At 38.2% G+C, this 23125-nt stretch overlaps 1 protein-coding gene across 1 annotated transcript in view; it reads left to right on the top strand.

The window, feature by feature from the left end:
• The window catches only part of Ca-alpha1D (Ca[2+]-channel protein alpha[[1]] subunit D), a 6221746-nt gene that overhangs the window by 3790522 nt on the left and 2408099 nt on the right, over positions 1–23125 (top strand). The gene's annotated exons all lie outside the window — the stretch shown is intronic.

Genomic DNA, 23125 nt, shown 5'->3' with positions numbered 1-23125 from the left:
TCGTATCTAAACGGAATTTCCTACCACTTTCACTCAATTCACACCCACGCATGTGCAGTTGCATTTCGTTTTTGCGCATGCAGACATTCATACCGGTACATTTAGGCCTCCTTCCACTAATGTTGCGCAACACGCGCAGATACCTGGTTGAGATATATTTTGTCGATAATGGTGTAACGCAAGAACAAGTACGGTTGCCGGTGGCCTATGTATCTATGTATCTTAAGACTAGCGTAACAGGCTCGCATCCGCCGATGGGGCTTGCCCCATGGAGCGTGTGCGTAAAATAAATTCATACGCAGCCTTCTACGCGTCTTTTCCCTCATCAACCCCAATGTGTGGCCTCGACCCACGAATTAATGCCGGGCAGGTAAAAAAAATCTACCAAGTCAGTTATAGCTGGGTATGTGCAACACGTACTCACAACATCAATATCTAAGTATCTGCTAACTGATTATATCACAAATTCACTCATAATTCTAGGTTAAAAAAAAATATCACAGTTTTAGTAGTCTGTCAATATTGTTAGTAAAATATATCACAGTAAGGATTAAGGTCGTAGAAAAAAAATATCACAGATTGTTGACTATTGCTAGTTGACTCAAAAAACAAAAAAAATATTAACAAAAAAATAATTGCATAAATAAATAAGAAAGGGTTTAATAATTACTAAATGGTCAAGTAGGTGTATAAAAAAATCACTGGGTGCAAAAAGGCTAAAAATCCTCCCTTTTAACTTTGTCCCTCCGTAACTGCAATCTATCACCGTTTGTCTCCTCCTCGCAATCAACATCCTTCAGCGACCACAACTTTCGGTATAGCTCGTATGATGCTGCATGCAGTATCATAGGCATACCGAAAGTGGCATGATAAGGCGTTATGTTGATTGCGGAGTGGACAGCACTTCGAAGTGCAAACGCCGCATCACTGATATGTCGGTCCCAAGATTTTTGGTTTTCGGTAATAAATGATCTTACGATCTGGAGAACCGACCGATTGACCCTCTCTGCGGTGTTTCCCTGCGGTGAGTAGAACGCTGTCTTGATATGGGTAGTACCATATTTTTCTAGGAGGGTGACGAAAGTTCCTGAAACGAATTGTCTTCCATTATCCGAATGGATGTATTCGGGTACCCCGAATATATGGAAGACTTATCGTTCCAGAGATTTCACCACCTCCGCTGAAGTTGCTTTGCCCATAGGTTTCAAGAATACAAACTTGGTAAAATGGTCTAAACATACAGACACATAAACAATACCATCAGACGTACGAGGGATATGGACCCATAAAATCTACAAACAAACGTTGAAAAGGCCGTTCGGTTACATGTTGCTTACCCATAAGGGGCTTGTGAAAAGCAGTTTGCGTCTTGCTTTCTAAGCAGACTTCACACCCTTTAATAAAAGTGCAAACTTCTGTTACCATTCCTGGCCAGTAATATCGTTCGCGTAAACGGGACAAAGTTTTGTGGATTCCACCGTGACCAGCTGAAGGTGAGCTGTGAGCAGACTCTACGAGCCCCGATCGCAGCTCCGACGGAACCCAAAGCTTCCAGGCTTGGTCCGCTTGAAGTACACCCCCCCGGTCAAACTGTGTCCGTTTATATACGTATCCGTCAGATACACATAAGTCGGGCAATTTATCCGTGTTGTCCGTCACTGTTTTTTGTAGCTCACGGTATTCGTCTGAGTCAAAATATGGCGCCTCTAGACATAAGTCCATGACTCTGTCACTTGGTCTTATTTCTTCCATGTCCGTTCGGGAGAGAGTGTCCGGTACAACGATTTGTGAGCCTTTCCTATGCTCGATGTCAAAATCGAAACTTTGGAGTTTTAAACTCCATCTAGCAAGTCGTCCAGCAAGGTCTTTTTGGTTCATAAGCCATTTTAAGCTCGCATGGTCCGTGATTATAGTGAAAGGCAAGCCCTCCACATAAGGTCGAAAACGTTTTACGCTTAGAACCGCTGCGTAACATTTCTGTTCTGTCACACTGTAGTTTTTCTGCGCTTTGTTCAGTTTTGCAGACATGTAGGCAATTGGTCTTTCGTTATTGTCTTCGTCGAGTTGGAAAAGAACCCCGCCCACTCCGTCTGTCGATGCATCTCATTGGATGTAGAAACGTCTGTTAAAATCTGGATGCGTTAGGACGGGAGCCGATATTAGGCCGTGTTTGAGTTGTTCAAATGCCCGTCTAGCGTCATCAGTCATAGTGAATTTCTTTATTTGTTCGTGAGGCAGTCGTGCAGCGGAGCTGCAATAGTCACGTAATCTTGTATGAAGCGTCGGTACCAGCCTGACATGCCTAGGAACCGTCGTAACTGTTTCAGGGTTTTCGGCTCGGGAAAGTCCCTCACAGCTGCCACCTTGTTTGCATCAGTTCTAATGCAGCCGTCACCTACAACATAACCAAGGTATCGAACTTCTTTATAACAAAATTTTCTTTTCTCTACGTTTATCGTTAGGTTTGCTTCGCGAAGACACCGAGCGACCTTTTCTAATAAACATATATGGGACGAAAAATCTTCAGAACAAACTAACAAGTCATCAAGGTACACAAACACACATTCACGTAACGAAGAGGGTATAACCTTGTCCATTAATCGACACATTCTTTGTGCCGCGTTGCACAGTCCGAAGGGCATAACTGTAAATTGGTAGAGGGGTCTCCCTGGCACTGTGAACGCTGTCTTCTCCCTCGACCTTTTTTCCAACGGAATCTGCCAGAAGGCGTCCTTCAGGTCTATGGCTGATACATACCTAGTATTTTGTAGCCGGCTAAGTATTCCGTCGATATGAGGGAGTGGATGGGCGTCCTTGACGGTTCGCTCATTTACCTTACGCGCATCCAGGCAAAGTCGATTCTTAGTTCCCTTAATAACAAGTGAAACTGGTGAGTTCCAACTACTATTGGGTTCTTCGATTACCCCCATACTAAGCATTCGATCTAATTCGGCGTAAACTAACTTTTGAATCGCTGGTGAGATGGGGTAGTGGCGTTGTTTAACAGGTAAGTTCTCATCGCGTACCTCTATCACATGTTCCTCTAATCACGGCCTAGTCCTAAGACAGCGAACGACGGGAATTGTGCCTTTACCCTCTCTAAAGCTACTGTCTGGTCTGGGGATAACACATGTTGTACAGCGTCGAAGGACAAGTCCCCCTCGGCCGGAGCGAGCTCTGCTACTGTCGTGTGGGTTGGATGAGCTGTGGGGCCTCTACTAACTACGTTCAGGTTGAAAACCTTCCAAAAATCAATCCATAAATATACTTCTTGTTGGAGCCCTGGTACTATTAAAAACTCTAAGTCCCTGCACATCTCATCCCACATCACTGGTAATACTACCACACCTGTCACTGGTGTTTCTCCTCCGTTTGCCGTCTTAATAAATTGATGTGTTATTGGCAGAATCCTTGCTTCGTGCCCTTCTAACAACTTCTCACAATTTTTCCCCTGGCAACATGCTCCTGCTCCCGAATCTAACAAAGCTAATGTGTCTTTACCCCCTATCTTGGTTTGCGCAAAAAATCTATTGTCACCCTTTAGGGTGACTATTTTCGAAATTATTTTGCTACTGATTCTTCTAAACATCTTTCTCTTTTCTCTCATCTTTTGTATCTTTCTAAAATTTCTGCTTCTTCTTCTTTCTACTATCTCCTCATTAAATATTCTCCTCCGTGCTTCCTCATATTCTAGTTTCCTTATATGTAAAATCTTCCATTCTCTCTTCTTTCTTACATCTAAACTATATTCTCTTCTTTCATTATTATTTTCTCTTTTTAAAATTTTCATTGCCTGTTGCGCTCCTTCTCCTGGCTGAGTACCCGGTCATCTCTGCCAGATTCCCATTTCCCTTAGGAGGTTTGAAAACACAAAAAGAGCTGTCCCCCCACACGAAAAGCAGATCATGTTGTGGAAGCTAGATTTGCATCGCGTCTCCCTATTGGCTTCCGCGGGATTCTTCACAAAATAGCCAACCGGCATTCCACAAGAGAAGCACAACATTAAGTGGAAAGGTGAGGGGCAGAAGGAGTTTATAGTCGGTTTGGTACCGGTTGTAGACGTTGTGGTAGGTGCACCACGCGGTGCCAGGTTTTGTGTCCTGTTATCAGGTAGCTGACCACTGTTCGACCTATTTTTAAATGGGTTCCCTATCGCTTCAAGTGGCCTGGAACTACCCATTTCTTCTGGGAACTGTACGTCGGTGTAGACCAGTTTGCTTACCGCCCTTTAGACTTACTTTTGCTTTCCTTTATAACCTTTTCGGCACGCCGGCACTCAGCGTTTAGCTCGGCTAGTTTGTCCATTTTCGAGGAGAATGTAAGGTTAGCCAGGTATGGCTTTAGGTTCCCCTTAATGATTCCTACTAGTTCCTTTTCAGGAATTCTCTTCCGAAGCCTAAACGTTAGATTGTGAATTTCCCCATAGAATTCATCAAATCCCTCATGCACCAACTGCTTTCGTTCCATGATTTGCCAAATTACCTCGAAGTAGGGCTCTGCGGTTTTGAAATGGGCTAGCAGTTCTGCCTTCAGGTCCATGTATCCGAAGTTTAGATCTTCTGCATGATCTTCTAACACCTGCCAGTACCATTTCAAAGCCGCGCCCGACACGAGGCAATGAAAGTCTGTAAACAGTTGGTGATGAGTGATTTGATGCTGTACCCTTCTCTTCTCAATTCGAAACAAAAAACTTTCTACAGAAATACCTTTGTCTGTGCCGTCAAACTTTATATGCCACTTCTCCAGGTCCATTTTCTTCCAACGCTGTGGCTCCTGTGTAGCTTGACTTCCTCCGTCCGTTGGTCTTGCTCCGTTGTTGGTGTTGTTGCCTACTCCATCTGCGTTTGTTTTGCCTCTGTTGTTCGGAGTCGATGCCTGAGTGGAGCGGTGGTCCAATGCCTGTGCTGCGGAGGTTTCGATCTCTGCTACTCGGCCGCTGAGGTTGGCTACATAGGTTTTGATATTTCCGAGTTCGTTTGTCCACTGCGCCATTAGGTCCCCTTGCTGCGCCATCATGGTCATCAAACTACTTAGTTGTTCGGTGTTGGTATCGGTGTTCGCCATCCTATTTCCTGATGGTGCCGCAACCCCAGCTGCCGGAACTCCTGGCATCTGATTTTCTACTGGACCAACGCCCCCCTCAGCACCGCCCTGTTCGTCGTCTGCCATATCTAAAATTTCGTCGAGCTTTTTCGAAAAGTTCAGGCTCTCTTCGGACCTATTTGCCACTACCTGGCTCTCAAGGAACACACTAGCCTCGCGTCCGCTCCCTCCTTCGAAAGGGCCGAAAATCCTAGCAGTGCACTGGTTAAAGTAGTCTACAGGGACGAAATCTACCGGGTGTTGAATACCTGTATCAATTTGGTTGAAAAGTGACCTAACTACCTGATTTTCAAGGGCACGCGCAAAGCCACGCGTGATACGCCTGTCTCCGCTGAACAGGCTCAAACCACCAACAACTCTTTCTTCCCTTTTGTCGCCATCAGACATGTACTCAGACACACTCTACGGATTCACACAATCTCAAACACGCAGTATCGCCTTAAATTTAGCAATGAGCTTCAATTTTCCTTCCAGAAAAAAATTAAAGCAACTTAAACAGAACGGATTGAAAATCAGATCCCAAAAAAAGCAATTTTAGAAGAAAAAGAAAAGTTTCACAAACAAAAAAATTCAGGTAAAAAAAACTTAAGCGCTAACTCCAAACAAATTTACTAATCTAATAAGAGACAATTACGAAATTAAATAGCAATTCAAAAAAAAGTAAAAACAAGGGAAATTGAATCAAGTGCTTAAAAAGGAAACTAAAGCAATTGAACGAAAACTAAAAATTTTAGGGATTTACTCAAAATTCAAAGTAAAGATTTGATAGCAAGTGTAACTTAAAATAAACAGAAGTTCCACAAAAAAAATACAAATAATTCAAGCAGGATGACAAGGAAGAAATAATAAAAATTAAAAAAAAATTTTATTATAGGAATTAAATTTAAATATTTTTCCGAAAATAAAAATAAAAAGGTATAAATTCAAGAGTAAAATTTCGATTGAAAAAACTTTAGACTTAAACTAAAATAAAAAATTCAAAATTTCGATTCAAAAGTAAAAACAAAATGTTAACCTTTCGAAATTAGATTCAAACTAAAAGTAAAAAAACAAGGCAATTTGGATAATGAAATTCAAAATACTAAAGGGAACTTAACTCCTAGATTTAAATTCAAAAATTCAGAATTAAAAATTGATTGAAAAAAATTTAAAGTTTAAATTAAGTGGTAATAGGGGTTTTATATAAAAAAAAACAATTTAATAATTTTTAAGTACAAAACTAATTTCAAAAAAGATTTAATAAAAATTGCAAAGCTTAAAAATGGGATACAAATCAAATTCAATGGATTATCGAAATTAAATTTAAAACCCTAAACCAAATAAAATACAACCGAACTTAAATTAAAACGGCCAAAGAGGTAATTCAAGTAATTGGATATAAATGCTAATATTAACGGGATATACCTCGTTGAAAATAAATACCAAGAATAAAAAAAATCAAACATTACATTTAAACTAAAGAAAGTACAAAAATTAATTTAAAGAAATAAGGTGAGGTAAAAAAACTATAAAAAATACAAAAATTATAAAGATTGAATTTTAAAAATAAAAAGTTTAAACTCCAAATCTTAAATTGATATAAAAAAACCAAAAGTGTTTTGCATTCAAAACACAAAAGTGTTTTTTCTTTTTTTTTCAGAAATTGAAAGTTTTACGATAAAACTAACAGTGTGAATTACGATTCGTTATTCGAACTCCACAACAGCAATCTAACTTCACAAAAGAAATTACTGTCGATGTAATAACAATAAAATAAAAAATAGTAATAATTATAAAAAAAAAAAAATTTAAAAAAAAAAAATTTATGTAACTAAGTTTTCAATTGAATGAAATTTTAGCGCAAAAAAAAAAAAATTTAAACAAAAAGAATTTTCAAAAATAAAAAAATTTATATGTATTTATATATACGTGGGTATATTTAGTATCAAGATGTGTTTGAATATACGTATGTGTTTGATTTATTTTTTTTTATCAGTTATACATACAACAAAACAAACAAAATGGTTTATATTTACTATAAAATATAATTCAAGGCGGGAATAACTTTACTCTATTAGTTTATGTATCTATTGATTTGCTTTGGTGTGTTCGTGGTGTTGCACTTGGCGAGGTCATTGTGGAAGATTTCAGTCCGGTATTATTCTGTCTTTGTCGTTTCAGCTAGCTAATTCCCCATGTAACGATGTAAAGGGTGCACGTCGACACCCAGTACTCGGCACCGAAGTACGGATGCAACACCTTTATACCCTCCCTCTAAAACTACCCCCATTTGAATGCATGTTGCAAGGCTCATTCACACTTGTTGCTGGAACGAGTGTGCAGAAGCTTCAGCAACTGCATGCACACACAAAAAGGAAACAAATAAAAGGAAATACAATTTTAATAAAAGAAGATTTAAACCACATATGCATATGCACCTCCAAATCCTCCAAGTACCACTAGTGCCAGTTTTGAAGATAGCAAAAGGAACCTTGAAAGGATAGAGATACAACCCCCCTTCGATTCTATCATGGCTGAACATATCGCTTGCGACTGATCGCTAGTGATGTTGGATCCATGATCCCTAAAACCCTAGCTCTGTCCGGAAAGTAGTGAAGGATAAAGAGAAGTGAGTAAAGTAAGAAGGAATATTGAGGTGACTAAAAGTAGGAGAAATATAATGGGAAATCGAAAAAAAACTATTCGGGCTATTACCGTTGGGCGCCATTGTTGCGATACTGACTTTTAATGGTAAGGCGGAGGTGGCACGTTGCATGGTTGCAAGCCCCTGCTAGCTCGTCGAACGGGGTGGGGTTTTGCACACCTGCCCTACCCGCAGTTATCTAAACAAAAAAGTAGTTCGTGCCTTGAGGAGAATACATAAATAGAGGGAAAGTAGGAAATGGAAGAAAAAAGGAAAGAAGGACCGTCCAGAGTCAGGGGGAGTCTACCCACCCTCTTCGCTTATCTTACGCAAATCCATGGGCGCCGTGCTGACTCCTCTAATTTTACGACGCCCCCAATGCCTGTCTCAAGTCCGCCTGTCTGAGGTCTATCGGATCATCACCTCCCACTTCCCACTTCAACCCAAGGACAACACCCGCACCAAAGAATATGGATTTAGCCCACCATTATTAAAAATAAAATGTTCAAACCTTTAAGTTACCAAACGTTATAAACATATTTTTATTCATTATAAAAAGAAACAAAAAAATACTCTGCATAAATCTACTGCCTAAAAATGTCGTTCTTCAATCAAAAAAATGTAATTCGGAATAGACTTAATTTTCTTATTTAAAAAATGTTATTTAATTTAAAATTTGGACTAGCTTATCAATTCAACGTTAGACGTATCCTAATCCCAAAAAATATGGTATATAAAAAAACGATTAAATTGAAAAAAAAAATAAATAATTGTTACAAAAAAAAATAAGAAATTTTTAAAAGTAATTTAGGTACACACTCATGCAGGTGGTGTCGGCCAATTACTTGGTTTAACCATATATAAGATACCCTTTGCATCTTTAAATACTATTACCCCAAAACACAACAGAAAAAAATCTGTGCATCAAAAATTTACTGTGTGTGAAAAGCAAAAAATCCCTGACCTAGGCTAAGGCACTTGGCATGCACACAGCAAAGAGATTGTTTGTTACATATGTATGTATATACGTGTGACCGAAAAAAAACAAGCATGATCTTTTCTTCACTCACCTGATCAGCACATCAGCATTGAAGGCGCCTGAAAACTGTGGGGGACCTGTGTTCCTCCCTATGTGTACATAGAAACCATTTACCACCTAAACTAGGTTCAATGATTTCTTACTATTGATATCGCGCTCACTCACTCGCGATAGCGGGCGTCGAGTGGGCCAGAATAAGCGGCGCAATATAAATAGAAATTAGTTCGGTCAGGAACCAAATAAAAGTGGAAGTGAATTTAATTAATGATTACTAAACGCTAACAAATATATAAAAAAAGAAAGAAAATTTAAAAAAAGCTAACCCGACCGCGTGTGAATCTGTTTTCGAACCAAAAAAAATCTCCAAAGCCAACACTAGCACAACAAGAAAGGGTTGGCTTCAATAGTGGAACCGCGTGGTGCCAAAGGCGTAGTTGACCACAAAAATTTCAAAGGAAAATTAATTTTTGAGATAGGTTTTCGCATAAAAACTACAAAAAAAAACGTAAATGCAAGAAAGCAAAGTTCAAAGGTAATTTTAACCTCTAAAACTAGCAATAAAGAAATCCAAAAAAATTGTATATAAAAAAACTTCTATACGAGATATTATAGAACGCATGCAAACAAGTGTATAAATACAAAATTATCAAAAAATAAAAAAACAATGATTCCTATTAACATTCATTTGCCCTCCTTGGGCTCGATTGTATTGGTGGTGACGTCGTCGCTGGTGCTGCTGTCGTATTGTCGGTGGTGATGCTGTCGCTGCTGCTGACGTTGGCTGGCTTCCTCTCTTGAAAGTTGACGTTGGCGTGGGCGCTGGCTTTCGCTCAGTTAATGCTGCTTGCAGGCCACGATCACTCTCTAGCCTGGAAGTTTCTCTCTCTTTCTCTCGTTCTCTCTCTTTCCCTGCTCTCTATGACATTCCCGGCAATCCAGTGCGCTACATATGTCGTTGGAACATATGTGTTCCAAACTTTCCAATCACTCCCTTTAAAAAATGTTTAAAATGCGGGTAAGTACGTGCCTTAGCCCCTTCCTAGGTCCTGCCCCAAAATCTATAAAAGAAACAAGAAACAAAAAAAACGAAAAATTGCCTACAGGCTGAATATCATAAGTCTCGTTGTCTCCTTCATTGCTTCCTGCACCTATGTATGTATGCCCAGCCATACCCTACCTTCCCAATCCCAATTGGTACATAATGCAGTAAATATGGACATACATACATATATGCATGCAATAAAGCAAACCAAAGAAAAAGTTCTTTCCTTCTGTTTTCACCTACTAATCTCATTTCAACTTCAATTTTTTCTTTGCTAAATCAATTAAGCTTTCTCCTTTTAACTAATTTCAAGTTAATTTTATAGCGTTTTCTTTTCTGTAAAAAAATGTTGCCCTCATAAATTCTAACTTTTGATCTAGCCACCTGCCGCGATGCAAAATGGCTCTTCTTCGTAGGTAATGGACCCCTTTTCTTATTCGGTGGAAAATATTTTTTTAAAAGAACAAACAAACTCACAAGAGAGCTGGGGAAAACCAACAGGGCTACACCATTTTCAGAAAAGAAAACTCCATTAATTTAATTCGGATTTTTACTTTAATTTAAATTAACTTCTGCTACTCGAAAATTCAAACTCAAAACAAATTCTGATTAATAAAATTGTTTTCTTTTTAATTTTTTTTTATGTTTATTTAATTTTTTTTCTTTTTGCACCATTTATTTTAACTAACTTCTAACTTCCAAAAATTTTAATTTTTCTTTCTACCTATTTATTTTTCTATTCACTTAATTTTTTATTCAATTTTAGCCTGCATTTTAAAGAGATTTTTTTTATCTTCCACTTATATTTAACACAAAAAAAATCCTTAGATTAGGTTTAAGTTGAAGAAAAATTTGCTAAATTTTAATTTATGTCAACTGAGGGAAGCATTTATATAATTTTACCGTGGCGAAAAATAATATTGCTAAAGTTCAACTGTCTGCAAAAAAATTCTTTAGCGTCATTTGAGATCAAGGTCTATTTTAATGATTTTTACATTTATTGCAAAAGGGAAACTTCGCTCAACTTACGAGTACAAAAAGAGGTAACTAAAAATTGGAAAATGCTGTGCATTTAAATTTTACTAAGTTTTAGTTTCAAACGTGAATCCTTTTTTTCTTTTCGGAAAAAGAATGAAATAACAATTTAAATTTTCAGCAAAAGGCACAAAACGGAATTTAATTAAATAAACTGTACCTTAGTACTTACCGGTGGCAGGGTGTCCAACGAAATTTCCTTTTCGTTGTTGGTTGGCTTGTACTTTACAATTGTGCAGATTGAACGGAATTGAAACCGTTTTGTGAAAATTACGGGATTTTTTTTTTATTGAAAAATGAAGTTTTTTTTCACTTGACCGGCACTATACTTTACTTTAGTTTTTCCGCGGCACGCCCACGCACTTTAAATCCAACTTTTACAATGATTTTCTGAGCTTCAGCTCGATCGTGCGCATACCCCGATTCGTATCTAAACGGAATTTCCTACCACTTTCACTCAATTCACACCCACGCATGTGCAGTTGCATTTCGTTTTTGCGCATGCATATATTCATACCGGTACATGTAGGCCTCCTTCCACTAATGTTGCGCAACAGGCGCAGATACGTGGTTGAGATACATTTTGTCGATAATGGTGTAACGCAAGAACAAGTACGGTTGCCGGTGGCCTATGTATCTATGTATCTTAAGGCTAGCGTAACAGGCTCGCATCCGCCGATGGGGCTTGCCCCATGGAGCGTGTGCGTAAAAGAAATTCATACGCAGCCTTCTACGTGTCTTTTCCCTCATCAACCCCAATGTGTGGCCTCGACCCACGAATTAATGCCGGGCAGGTAAAAAAAAATCGTCCAAGTCAGTTATAGCTGGGTATGTGCAACACGTACTTGCTACACGTACTTACAATATCAATATCTAAGTATCTGCTAATTGATTATATCACAAATTCACTCATAATTCTAGGTTAAAAAAAAAATATCATAGTTTTAGTAGTCTGTCAATATTGTTAGTAAAATATATCACAGTAATGATTAAGGTCGTAGAAAAAAAAATATCACAAATTGTTGACTATTGCTAGTTGACTCAAAAAACAAAAAAAATATTAACAAACAAATAATTGCATAAATAAATAAGAAAGGGTTTAATAATTACTAAATGGTCAAGTAGGTGTATAAAAAAATCACTGGGTGCAAAAATGCTAAAAATCCTACGTCAATAGAAAGGTAGTCAGATATGGGAATCGTCAAGCATGCAGATAAATAATTATGTCGTCCGAAGTAGAAGATTAGTAAGGTATTTGACAATCACATTGTTAACATTTAACATTCAACGTGCCACGTCTAACATGCAACATATAACATGTACTTTGTACATATATCCTTAGCGTGGTATACCCCGATTCTTTTCCCGTTAATATCCCCTAGCTCGTTCATTGAATTTCCTATTGTTTTAAGCACTATACATTTGACTTGTTTGGGTGCCAGCTTGGCATTATAGTTGTCAATCTGGGAGCTCTGTTTAAAATTCCGGCGGTATACCACTTGTCCAATTTGAAACCTAACGTCTTACTTCTCGTATCATGCACTTTCTTACTACGCTCGTGTGCTAACTTCAGCTCCCTTTTAACTTTGTCCCTCAGTAACTGCAATCTATCACCGTTTGTCTCCACCTCGCAATCAACATTCTTCAGCGACCCCAACTTTCTGTATAGCTCGTATGATGCTGCATGCAGTATTATAGGCATACCGAAAGTGGCATGATAAGGCGTCATGTTGATTGCGGAGTGGACAGCACTTCGAAGTGCAAACGCCGCATCACTGATATGTCGGTCCAAAGATTTTTGGTTTTCGGTAATAAATGATCTTACGATCTGGAAAACCGACCGATTGACCCTATCTGCGGCGTTTCCCAGCGGTGAGTAGAACGCTGTCTTGATATGGGTAGTACCATATTTTTCTAGGAGGGTGGCGAAAGTTCCTGAAACGAATTGTCTTCCATTATTCGAATGGATGTATTCGAGTACCCCGAATATATGGAAGACTTCTCGTTCCAGAAATTTCACCACCTCCGCTGAAGTTGCTTTGCGCATAGGTTTCAAGAATACAAATTTGGTAAAATGGTCTAAACATACAAACACATAAACATTACCATCAGACGTACGAGGATACGGACCCATAAAATCTACAAACAAACGTTGAAAAGGCCGTACGGTTACATGTTTCTTAACCATAAGGGGCTTGTGAAAAGCAGTTTGTGTCTTGCTTTCTGAGCGGACTTCACATCCTTTAATAAAAGTGCAAACTTCTGTTACCATTGCTGGCCAGTAATATCGTTCGCGTAAACGGGACAAAGTTTTGTGGATTCCACCGTGACCAGCTGAAGGTGAGCTGTGAGCAGACTCTACCAGCCCTGATCGCAGCTCCGACGGAACCCAAAGCTTCCAGGCTTGGTCCGCTTGAAGTACATCCCCCCGGTCAAACTGTGCCCGTTTATATACGTATCCGTCAGATACACATAAGTCGGGCAATTTATCCTTGTTGTCCGTCACTGTTTTTGGTAGCTCACGGTATTCGTCTGAGTCAAAATATGGCGAGTTTAGACGTAAGTCCATGACTCTGTCACTTGGTCTTATTTCTTCCATGTCCATTCTGGAGAGAATGTCCGGTACAACGTTTTGTGAGCCTTTCCTATGCTCGATGTCAAAATCGAAACTTTGGAGTTTTAAACTCCATCTAGCAAGTCGTCCAGCAAGGTCTTTTTGGTTCATAAGCCATTTTAAGCTCGCATGGTCCGTGATTATCGTGAAAGGCAAGCCCTCCACATAAGGTCGAAAACGTTTTACGCTTAGAACCGCTGCGTAACATTCCTGTTCCGTCACACTGTAGTTTTTCTGCGCTTTGTTCAGTTTTGCAGACATGTAGGCAATTGGTCTTTCGTTATTGTCTTCGTCGAGTTGGACAAGAACGCCGCCCACTCCGTCTGTCGAAGCATCGCATTGGATGTAGAAATGTCTGTTAAAATCTGGATGCGTTAGGACGGGAGCCGATATTGGGCCTTGTTTGAGTTGTTCAAATGCCCGTCTAGCGTCATCAGTCATAGTGAATTTCTTTATTTGTTCGTGAGGCAGTCGTGCAGCGGAGCTGCAATAGTCGCGTAATCTTGTATGAAGCGTCGGTACCAGCCTGACATGCCTAGGAACTGTCTTAACTGTGTCGGGGTTTTCGGCTCGGGAAAGTCCCTCACAGCTGCCACCTTGTTTGCATCAGTTCTAATGCAGCCGTCACCTACAACATAACCAAGGTATCGAACTTCTTTATAACACAATTTGCTTTTCTCTACGTTAGGTTTGCTTCGCGAAGACCCCGGGCGACCTTTTCTAACAAACATATATGAGACGAAAAATCTTCAGAACAAACTAACAAGTCATCAGGGTACACAAACACACATTCACGTAACGAAGCGGGTATAACCTTGTCCATTAATCGACACATTCTTTGTGCCGCGTTGCACAGTCCGAAGGGCATAACTGTAAATTGGTAGAGGGGTCTCCCTGGCACTGTGAACGCTGTCTTCTCCCTCGACCTTTTTTCCAACGGAATCCGCCAGAAGGCGTCCTTCAGGTCTATGGCTGATATATTCCTAGTATTTTGTAGCCGGCTAAGTATTTCGTCGATATGAGGGAGTGGATAGGCGTCCTTGACGGTTCGCTCATTTACCTTACGCGCATCCAGGCAAAGTCGATTCTTAGTTCCCTTAATGACTGGTGAGTTCCAACTACTATTGGATTCTTCGATTACCCCCATACTAAGCATTCGATCTAATTCGGCGTAAACTAACTTTTGAATCGCTGGTGAGATGGGGTAGTGGCATTGTTTAACAGGTAAATTCTCATCGCGTACCTCTATCACATGTTCTTCTTATCAGGTACGGCCTAATCCTAAGACAGCGAACGACGGGAATTGTGCCTTTACCCTCTCTAAAGCTACTGTTTGGTCTGGGGATAACACATGTTGTACAGCGTCGAAGGACAAGTCCCCCTCGGCCGGAGCGAGCTCTGCTACTGTCGTGTGGGTTGGATGAGCTGTGGGGCCTCTACTAACTACGTTCAGGTTGAAAACCTTCCAAAACTCAATCCCTAAATATACTTCTTGTTGGAGCCCTGGTACTATTAAAAACTCTAAGTCCCTGCACATCTCATCCCACATCACTGGTAATACTACCACGCCTGTCACTGGTGTTTCTCCTCCGTTTGCCGTCTTAATAAATTGATACATTATTGGCAGAATCCTTGCTTCGTGCCCTTCTAACAACTTCTCACTATTTTTCCCCAGACAACATGCTCCTGCTCCCGAATCTAACAAAGCTAATGTGTCTTTACCCCCTATCTTGGTTTGCGCAAAAAATCTATTGTCACCCTTTAGGGTGACTATTTTCGAAATTATTTTGCTCCTGATTCTTCTAAACATCTTTCTCTTTTCTCTCATCTTTTGTATCTTTCTAAAATTTCTGCTTCTTCTTCTTTCTACTATCTCCTCATTAAATATTCACCTCCGTGCTTCCTCATATTGTAGTTTCCTTATATGTAAACTCTTCTATTCTCTCTTCTTTCTTACATCTAAACTATTTTCTCTTCTTTCAATATTATTTTCTCTTTTTAAAATTTTCATTGCTTGTTGTCCGGGCGCTCCTTCTCCTGGCTGAGTACCCCGGTCATCTCTGCCAGATTCCCATTAAAATTAAAAAAAAATTTTATGTAACTAAGTAAAAGCAGAATACTGTATTAACTGAGAGATTGGTTAATGGCTCTACTAAACGCTTATGGTTAATGTCTATAAGGAGACCATATTTACAAAGAAAATCAGCGCCAATTATTGGCTTGGTTGTATCCGCAATCAAAAAAGTAAAGGGAAATTCACGTCTTAAACCTAAATTTACGTTTAAAAGCCTTTTCCCGTAAGTGGCAATTGTTGAGCCATTAGCTGCAGTGAGAATTATATTTGAACGTTTCGTATGAGGAAATTTAGACGCGAGTAATACCGAAATTTCTGCTACACTATCAATCAAAAAATTTTGTTTGTTTTCTCTATCGAAAATAAATAAGCGACGTGTCGAAAATTCTAAATTTCCGTTGTTCGTCGCTGCAACAACGGAAGAATTTAGTTTGTTGAATCTTTGTTTTTGTTATAGGAACAAGGTTGTTCACACTTTCTGGCATTATTTCCAAATTTTTAGTGGAACCTACAGAACCAATTTTAATTATTTCGTGAATTCGATATATGTCTAAATTTATTCCTAAATTTGTTTCTCGAATTGGACCGAGAGCCAAGTTGATTTCTATAAATTTGGCTATTGACTTCAGATAACTCTAAAGAGAGCTTCTAAATTCTCACAAACCAAAAAGAGGTCGTTTTAACCAAGTTTTCCACAACAGAATTTTGTACTTTTGCATCCGAAAAATTATTAACCGAAAATACTTCATTCTTGTTTATTACTTTCCAAATATTATCTGCTAATTTTGTTAATTCGGTAATATTACCGAACTCGAACTAGCCAAAATCACACTCAAATTTTTAGAAAGTTTACGCATCCAAATTTTTTCAAAATATTCTCGCTAAAATTTGACACGGCTAATACAATTAATGAACGATAAAATTCTAAGTGCTTACGATCACCCATCTCAGAATCGCTTAAAATTTTATCAAGTTTCGAATTTTCGCTGTGTGCCTTTCTATCGTTACTTTTTTAAGTTCGATAAATTTGTTATTAATAGGAGGATTTTGGATAAAATTCAAAACAGTCATTATCACTTCCTGTGGAAGTGCTGTAATGATGTGTTCGTATTTAGTGTTTTCTTGTGTAATGTTTTTAGTATTAAATTGTGTTTCGGCATGAATACACCATGCCTCCAGACAACAAGTCAAAAATTGTGGAAGTTTGACCAAAGAGTTTTTATTGGTAAGAGCCGTCACTCGATACTTTGGCAACAACAAAGCAACCAATTCATGCCGAATGTTTTCTCAAGGAAGTTTTGGTTATTTTTCTTTAACTGCATCCTATATATTTATGCGGTGTTGTGATTTTGCATAATTACGATTTTTAGAAGGAGAATTAATTTAATACAATCCATTAACATAAACACAAATACGCCACGAAAACGTATAAAAGACATTTTTATAAACATATCTGACAAAAAAAACCAGCGACTACCTTGAGAAAAGATCGAGTAATTTGCCAAAGTATCGAGTGACGGCTCTTAACAAATAAAAACTATTTCGTTTGACTGAAACTGTCGAAATTTCATTTTGATTTATGTTTTCATATGGATTTCTTATTTGTTGTTGAAAAGTGTCAATTGGTAAATCTATCAAAGGGTCGTTTAAATTGTTAGTAGATGTTTGTGTTTTATATTGTGGTGAACGAAACATGTTGAATTATATGAAAAAGAGAGTTCACAAACAAAACCGTAAAATTTATTTATTTATTTATTTATTTATATATAAATATAAATAAACTAGTAATTATGTTATGAATTTCGAAAAATGTATTAAATGGATAATTTCAAGAGAGAGTTTACAATAAATTAAAAATATATCTATATATTAGTATACGCACATATATAAAATGTATACATATACACATACAAAATAAATATGACTGCTCACCAAAATTATTGTTAAAATGCTTAGTGCGATTATTCTGCTTGTTGCTGCAATTGATGTTTATGCAATGGATTTTGATGATTTTGCTGCTCAATCAGCGAAGTCAAATATAACAGTTGATTTAAAAAAATACAGCAGCGAATGAATGGATATGTTGAGTAGGGCGGAAATCTGATGTTATTATGTGTGTATATTAATTAACGGTAGTAGTAGTTGTGTACTGAACAGCACCAAATATAGCAGCGAATGATCTGGATGACAGTAATAAAATGGCACAATGTTGAAATATTTAATTGTTTATTTCTTGTAGTTTTTGTGGCAGTGTGTGATGGGGAGATCAGTGAAGGCGCTCGATGTGTTGTATTTTCGGTGCTGAAGACGTCTATCAATATGACTAGGTAGATACCCGGAGATGTGGGAATTATTTTTTGTGGACGACGTTTCAGATTTGTCCTTTTTATCGGCACTACGACGTTTGGTTTCTGCTCAATTTTTTTTTAAATTCTCCCTTTTGAATCTTTTATTTATCTTAATTTTACTGCGTAAACTAACTTTTGAATCGCTGGTGAGATGGGGTAGTGGAGTTGTTTAACAGGTAAATTCTCATCGCGTACCTCTATAACATGTTCTTCTAATCAGGTACGGCCTAATCCTAAGACAGCGAACGACGGGAATTGTGCCTTTACCCTCTCTTAAGCTACTGTCTGGTCTGGGGGTAACACATGTTGTACAGCGTCGAAGGACAAGTCCCCCTCGGCCGGAGCGAGCTCTGCTACTGTCGTGTGGGTTGGATTAGCTGTGGGGCCTCTACTAACTACATTCAGGTTGAAAACCTTCCAAAAATCAATCCCTAAATATACTTCTTGTTGGAGCCCTGGTACTATTAAAAACTCTAAGTCCCTGCACATCTCATCCCACATCACTGGTAATACTACCACGCCTGTCACTGGTGTTTCTCCTCCGTTTGCCATCTTAATAAATTGATGTGTTATTGGCAGAATCCTTGCTTCGTGCCCTTCTAACAACTTCTCACTATTTTTCCCCAGACAACATGCTCCTGCTCCCGAATCTAACAAAGCTAATGTGTCTTTACCCCCTATCTTGGTTTGCGCAAAAAATCTATTGTCACCCTTTAGGGTGACTATTTTCGAAATTATTTTGCTCCTGATTCTTCTAAACATCTTTCTCTTTTCTCTCATCTTTTGTATCTTTCTAAAATTTCTGCTTCTTCTTCTTTCTACTATCTCCTCATTAAATATTCACCTCCGTGCTTCCTCATATTCTAGTTTCGTTATATGTAAACTCTTCTATTCTCTCTTCTTTCTTACATCTAAACTATTTTCTCTTCTTTCAATATTATTTTCTCTTTTTAAAATTTTCATTGCTTGTTGTCCGGGCGCTCCTTCTCCTGGCTGAGTACCCCGGTCATCTCTGCCAGATTCCCATTTCCCTTAGGAGGTTTGAAAACACAAAAAGAGCTGTCCCCCCCCACACGAAAAGCAGATCATGTTGTTGAAGCTAGATTTGCATCGCGTCTCCCTATTGGCTTCCGCGGGATTCTTCACAAAATGGTCAACCGGAATTCCACAAGAGAAGCACAACATTAAGTGGAAAGGTGAGGGGCAGAAAGAGTTTATAGTCGGTTTGGTACCGGTTGTAGACGTTGTGGTAGGTGCACCACGCGGTGCCAGGTTTTGTGTCCTGTTATCAGCTAGCTGACCACTGTTCGACCTATTTTTAAATGGGTTCCCTATCGCTTCAAGTGGCCTGGAACTACCCATCTCTTCTGGGAACTGTACGTCGGGGTAGACCAGTTCGCTTACCGCCCCTTTAGACCTACTTTTGTTTTCCTTTATAACGTTTTCGGCACGCCGGCACTCAGCCTTTAGCTCGGCTAGTGTGTCCAGTTTCGAGGAGAATGTAAAGTTAGCCAGGTATGGCTTTAGGTTCCCCTTAATGATTCCTACTAGCTCCTTTTCAGGAATTCTCTTCCGAAGCCTAAACGTTAGATTGTGAATAGAATTCATCAAATCCCTCATGCACCAACTGTTTTGTAGTCTGACTCTGCGGTTTTGAAATGGGCTAGCAGTTCTGCCTTCAGGTCCATGTATCCGAAGTTTGGATCTTCTTCATGATCTTCTAACACCTGCCAGTACCATTTCAAAGCCGCGCCCGACACGAGGCAATGAAAGTCTGTAAACAGTTGGTGATGAGTGATTTGATGCTGTACCCTCATCTTCTCAATTCGAAACAAAAAACTTTCTACAGAAATACCTTTGTCTGTGCCGTCAAACTTTATATGTCACTTCTCCAGGTCCATTTTCTTCCAACGCTGTGGCTCCTGTGTAGCTTGACTTCCTCCGTCCGTTGGTCTTGCTCCGTTGTTGGTGTTGTTGCCTACTCCATCTGCGTTTGTTTTGCCTCTGTTGTTCGGAGTCGATGCCTGAGTAGAGCGGTGGTCCAATGCCTGTGCTGCGGAGGTTTCGATCTCTGCTACTCGGCCGCTGAGGTTGGCTACATAGGTTTTGATATTTCCGAGTTCGTTTGTCCACTGCGCCATTAGGTCCCCTTGCTGCGCCATCATGGCCATCAAACGACTTAGTTGTTCGGTGATGGTATCGGTGTTCGCCATCCTATTTCCTGATGCTGCCGCAACTCCAGCTGCCGGAACCCCTGGCATCTGATTCCCTACTGGACCAACGCCCCCCTCAGCACCGCCCTGTTCGCCGTACGCCATATCTAAAATTTCGTCGAGCTTTTTCGAAAAGTTCAGGCTCTCTTCGGACCTATTTGCCACTACCTGGCTCACAAGGGACACACTAGCTTCGCGTCCGCTCCCTCCTTCGAAAGGGCCGAAAATCCTAGCAGTGCACTGGATAAAGTAGTCTACAGGGACGAAATCTACCGGGTGTTGAATACCTGTATCAATTTGGTTGAACAGTGACCCAACTACCTGATTTCCAAGGGCACGCGCAAGGCCACGCGTGATACGCCTGTCTCCGCTGAACAGGCTCAAACCACCAACAACTCTTTCTTCCCTGTTGTCTCCGTCAGACATGTACACAGACACACTCTACGGATTCACACAATCTCAAACACGCAGTATCGCCTTAAATTTAGCAATGAGCTTCAATTTTCCTTCCAGAAAAAAATTAAAGCAACTTAAACAGAACGGGCTGAAAATCAGAACCCAAAAAAACCAATTTTAGAAGAAAAAGAAAAGTTTCACAAACAAAAAAATTCAGGTAAAAAAAACTTAACCGCTAACTCCAAACAAATTTACTAAACTAATAAGAGAAAATTACGACATTAAATAGCAATTCAAAAAAAGGCAAAAACAAGAGAAATTGAATCAAGTGCTTAAAAAGGAAACTAAAGCAATTGAACGAAAACTAAAAATTTTAGGGATTTACTCAAAATTCAAAGTAAAGATTTGATAGCAAGTGTAACTTAAAATAAACAGAAGTTCCCTAAAAAAAAATACAAATAATTCAAGCAGGATGACAAGGAAGAAATAATAAAAATGAAAAAAAAAAAAAAAATTTAATTATAGGAATTAAATTTAAATATTTTTGCGAAAATAAAAATAAAAAGGTATAAATTCAAGAGTAAAATTTCGATTGAAAAAAACTTGAGACTTAAACTAAAATAAAAAATTCAAAATTTCGATTCAAAAGTAAAAACAAAATGTTAACTACATACGGAGTGTATGTGCCTACATGGTGATCAAAAGGAATATAAACAAAAAAGGCAACTCTTAGAGACCAATTGTACAGCGAACAACGGAACATTCATATGGCGTAGCAGCTAAAAAGGCTTGCACTGATATGAATGTTGGAGACTCGAGTTCAACGCTCAGCTCCCGAAAAGCTAGCTGATGAAGAAGTGAAATTCAGAAACATGTCCTAGTAACCATCGCCGTTTGTAAACTTACAATTTTTCTCTAATATCAATTACAAAAACCATTGTATAAAGCAATATGAGCAAAGCTCGCTAATTAAATACATATGATCATATTGATATAATAGTAACAGCGGAAGTATTAAAAACAAATACTGTAAATATCCGAACAAATGTTACTAAGCTTTCAAAAGCACGCCTAAAAATCATATCCACACCATTAGGAATAAACTACATACAGAGTGTATGTGCCTACATGGTGAACAAAAGGAATATAAACAAAAAAGGCAACTCTTAGAGACCAATTGTACAGCGAACAACGGAACATTCGTATGGCGTAGCAGCTAAAAAGGCTTGCACTGATATGAATGTTGGAGACTTGAGTTCAACGCTCAGCTCCCGAAAAGCTAGCTGATGAAGAAGTGAAATTCAGAAACATGTCCTAGTAACCATCGCCGTTTGTAAACTTACAATTTTTCTCTAATATCAATTACAAAAACCATTGTATAAAGCAATATGAGCAAAGCTCGCTAATTAAATACATATGATCATATTGATATAATAGTAACAGCGGAAGTATTAAAAACAAATACTGTAAATATCCGAACAAATGTTACTAAGCTTTCAAAAGCACGCCTAAAAATCATATCCAAACCATTAGGAATAAACTACATACAGAGTGTATGTGCCTACATGGTGATCAAAAGGAATATAAACAAAAAAGGCAACTCTTAGAGACCAATTGTACAGCGAACAACGGAACATTCATATGGCGTAGCTGCTAAAAAGGCTTGCACTGATATGAATGTTGGAGACTCGAGTTCAAAGCTCAGCTCCCGAAAAGCTAGCTGATGAAGAAGTGAAATTCAGAAACATGTCCTAGTAACCATCGCCGTTTGTAAACTTACAATTTTTCTCTAATATCAATTACAAAAACCATTGTATAAAGCAATATGAGCAAAGCTCGCTAATTAAATACATATGATCAAAATGTTAACCTTTCGAAATTAGATTAAAACTAAAAGTAAAAAAAATAAAAAATGGATAATGAAATTCAAAATACTAAAGGGAACTTAACTCCTAGATTTAAATTCAAAAATTCAAAACTAAAAATTGATTGAAAAAAATGTAAAGCTTAAATTAAGTGGTAATAGAGTTTTTATATTAAAAAAAAAAATATTTAATAATTTTTAAGTACAAAAATAATTTCAAAAAAGATTAAATAAAAACTGCAAAGCTTAAAAATGGGATACAAATCAAATTCAATAGATTATCGAAATTCAATTCAAAACCTTAAACCAAATAAAATACAACCGAACTTAAATTAAAACGGCCACAGAGGTAATTCAAGTAATTGGATATAAATGGTAATATTAACGGGATATACCCCGTTGAAAATAAATACCAAGAATAAAAAAAATCAAACATTAGATTTAAACTAAAGAAAGTACAAAAATTAATTTAAAGAAATAAGGTGAGGTAAAAAAACTATAAAAAATACAAAAATTATAAAGATTGAATTTTAAAAATAAAAATTTTAAACTCCAAATCTTAAATTGATATAAAAAACCAAAAGTATTTTGCATTCAAAACATAATTTTTTTTTTTTTCAGAAATTGAAAGTTTTACGATAAAACTAACAGTGTGAATTGCGATTCGTTATTCGAACTCCACAACAGCAATCTAACTTCACAAAAGAAATTACTTTCGATGTAATAACAATAAAATAAAAAATAGTAATAATTATAAAATAAAAAAAAATTAAA

Source organism: Eurosta solidaginis, chromosome X (genome assembly GCF_040869045.1).
Source record: "Eurosta solidaginis isolate ZX-2024a chromosome X, ASM4086904v1, whole genome shotgun sequence".
Classification (NCBI taxonomy): Eukaryota; Metazoa; Arthropoda; class Insecta; order Diptera; family Tephritidae; genus Eurosta; species Eurosta solidaginis.
Note: the sequence above shows the minus strand (reverse complement) of the source record. Positions and strands in the feature narration are given on the sequence as shown.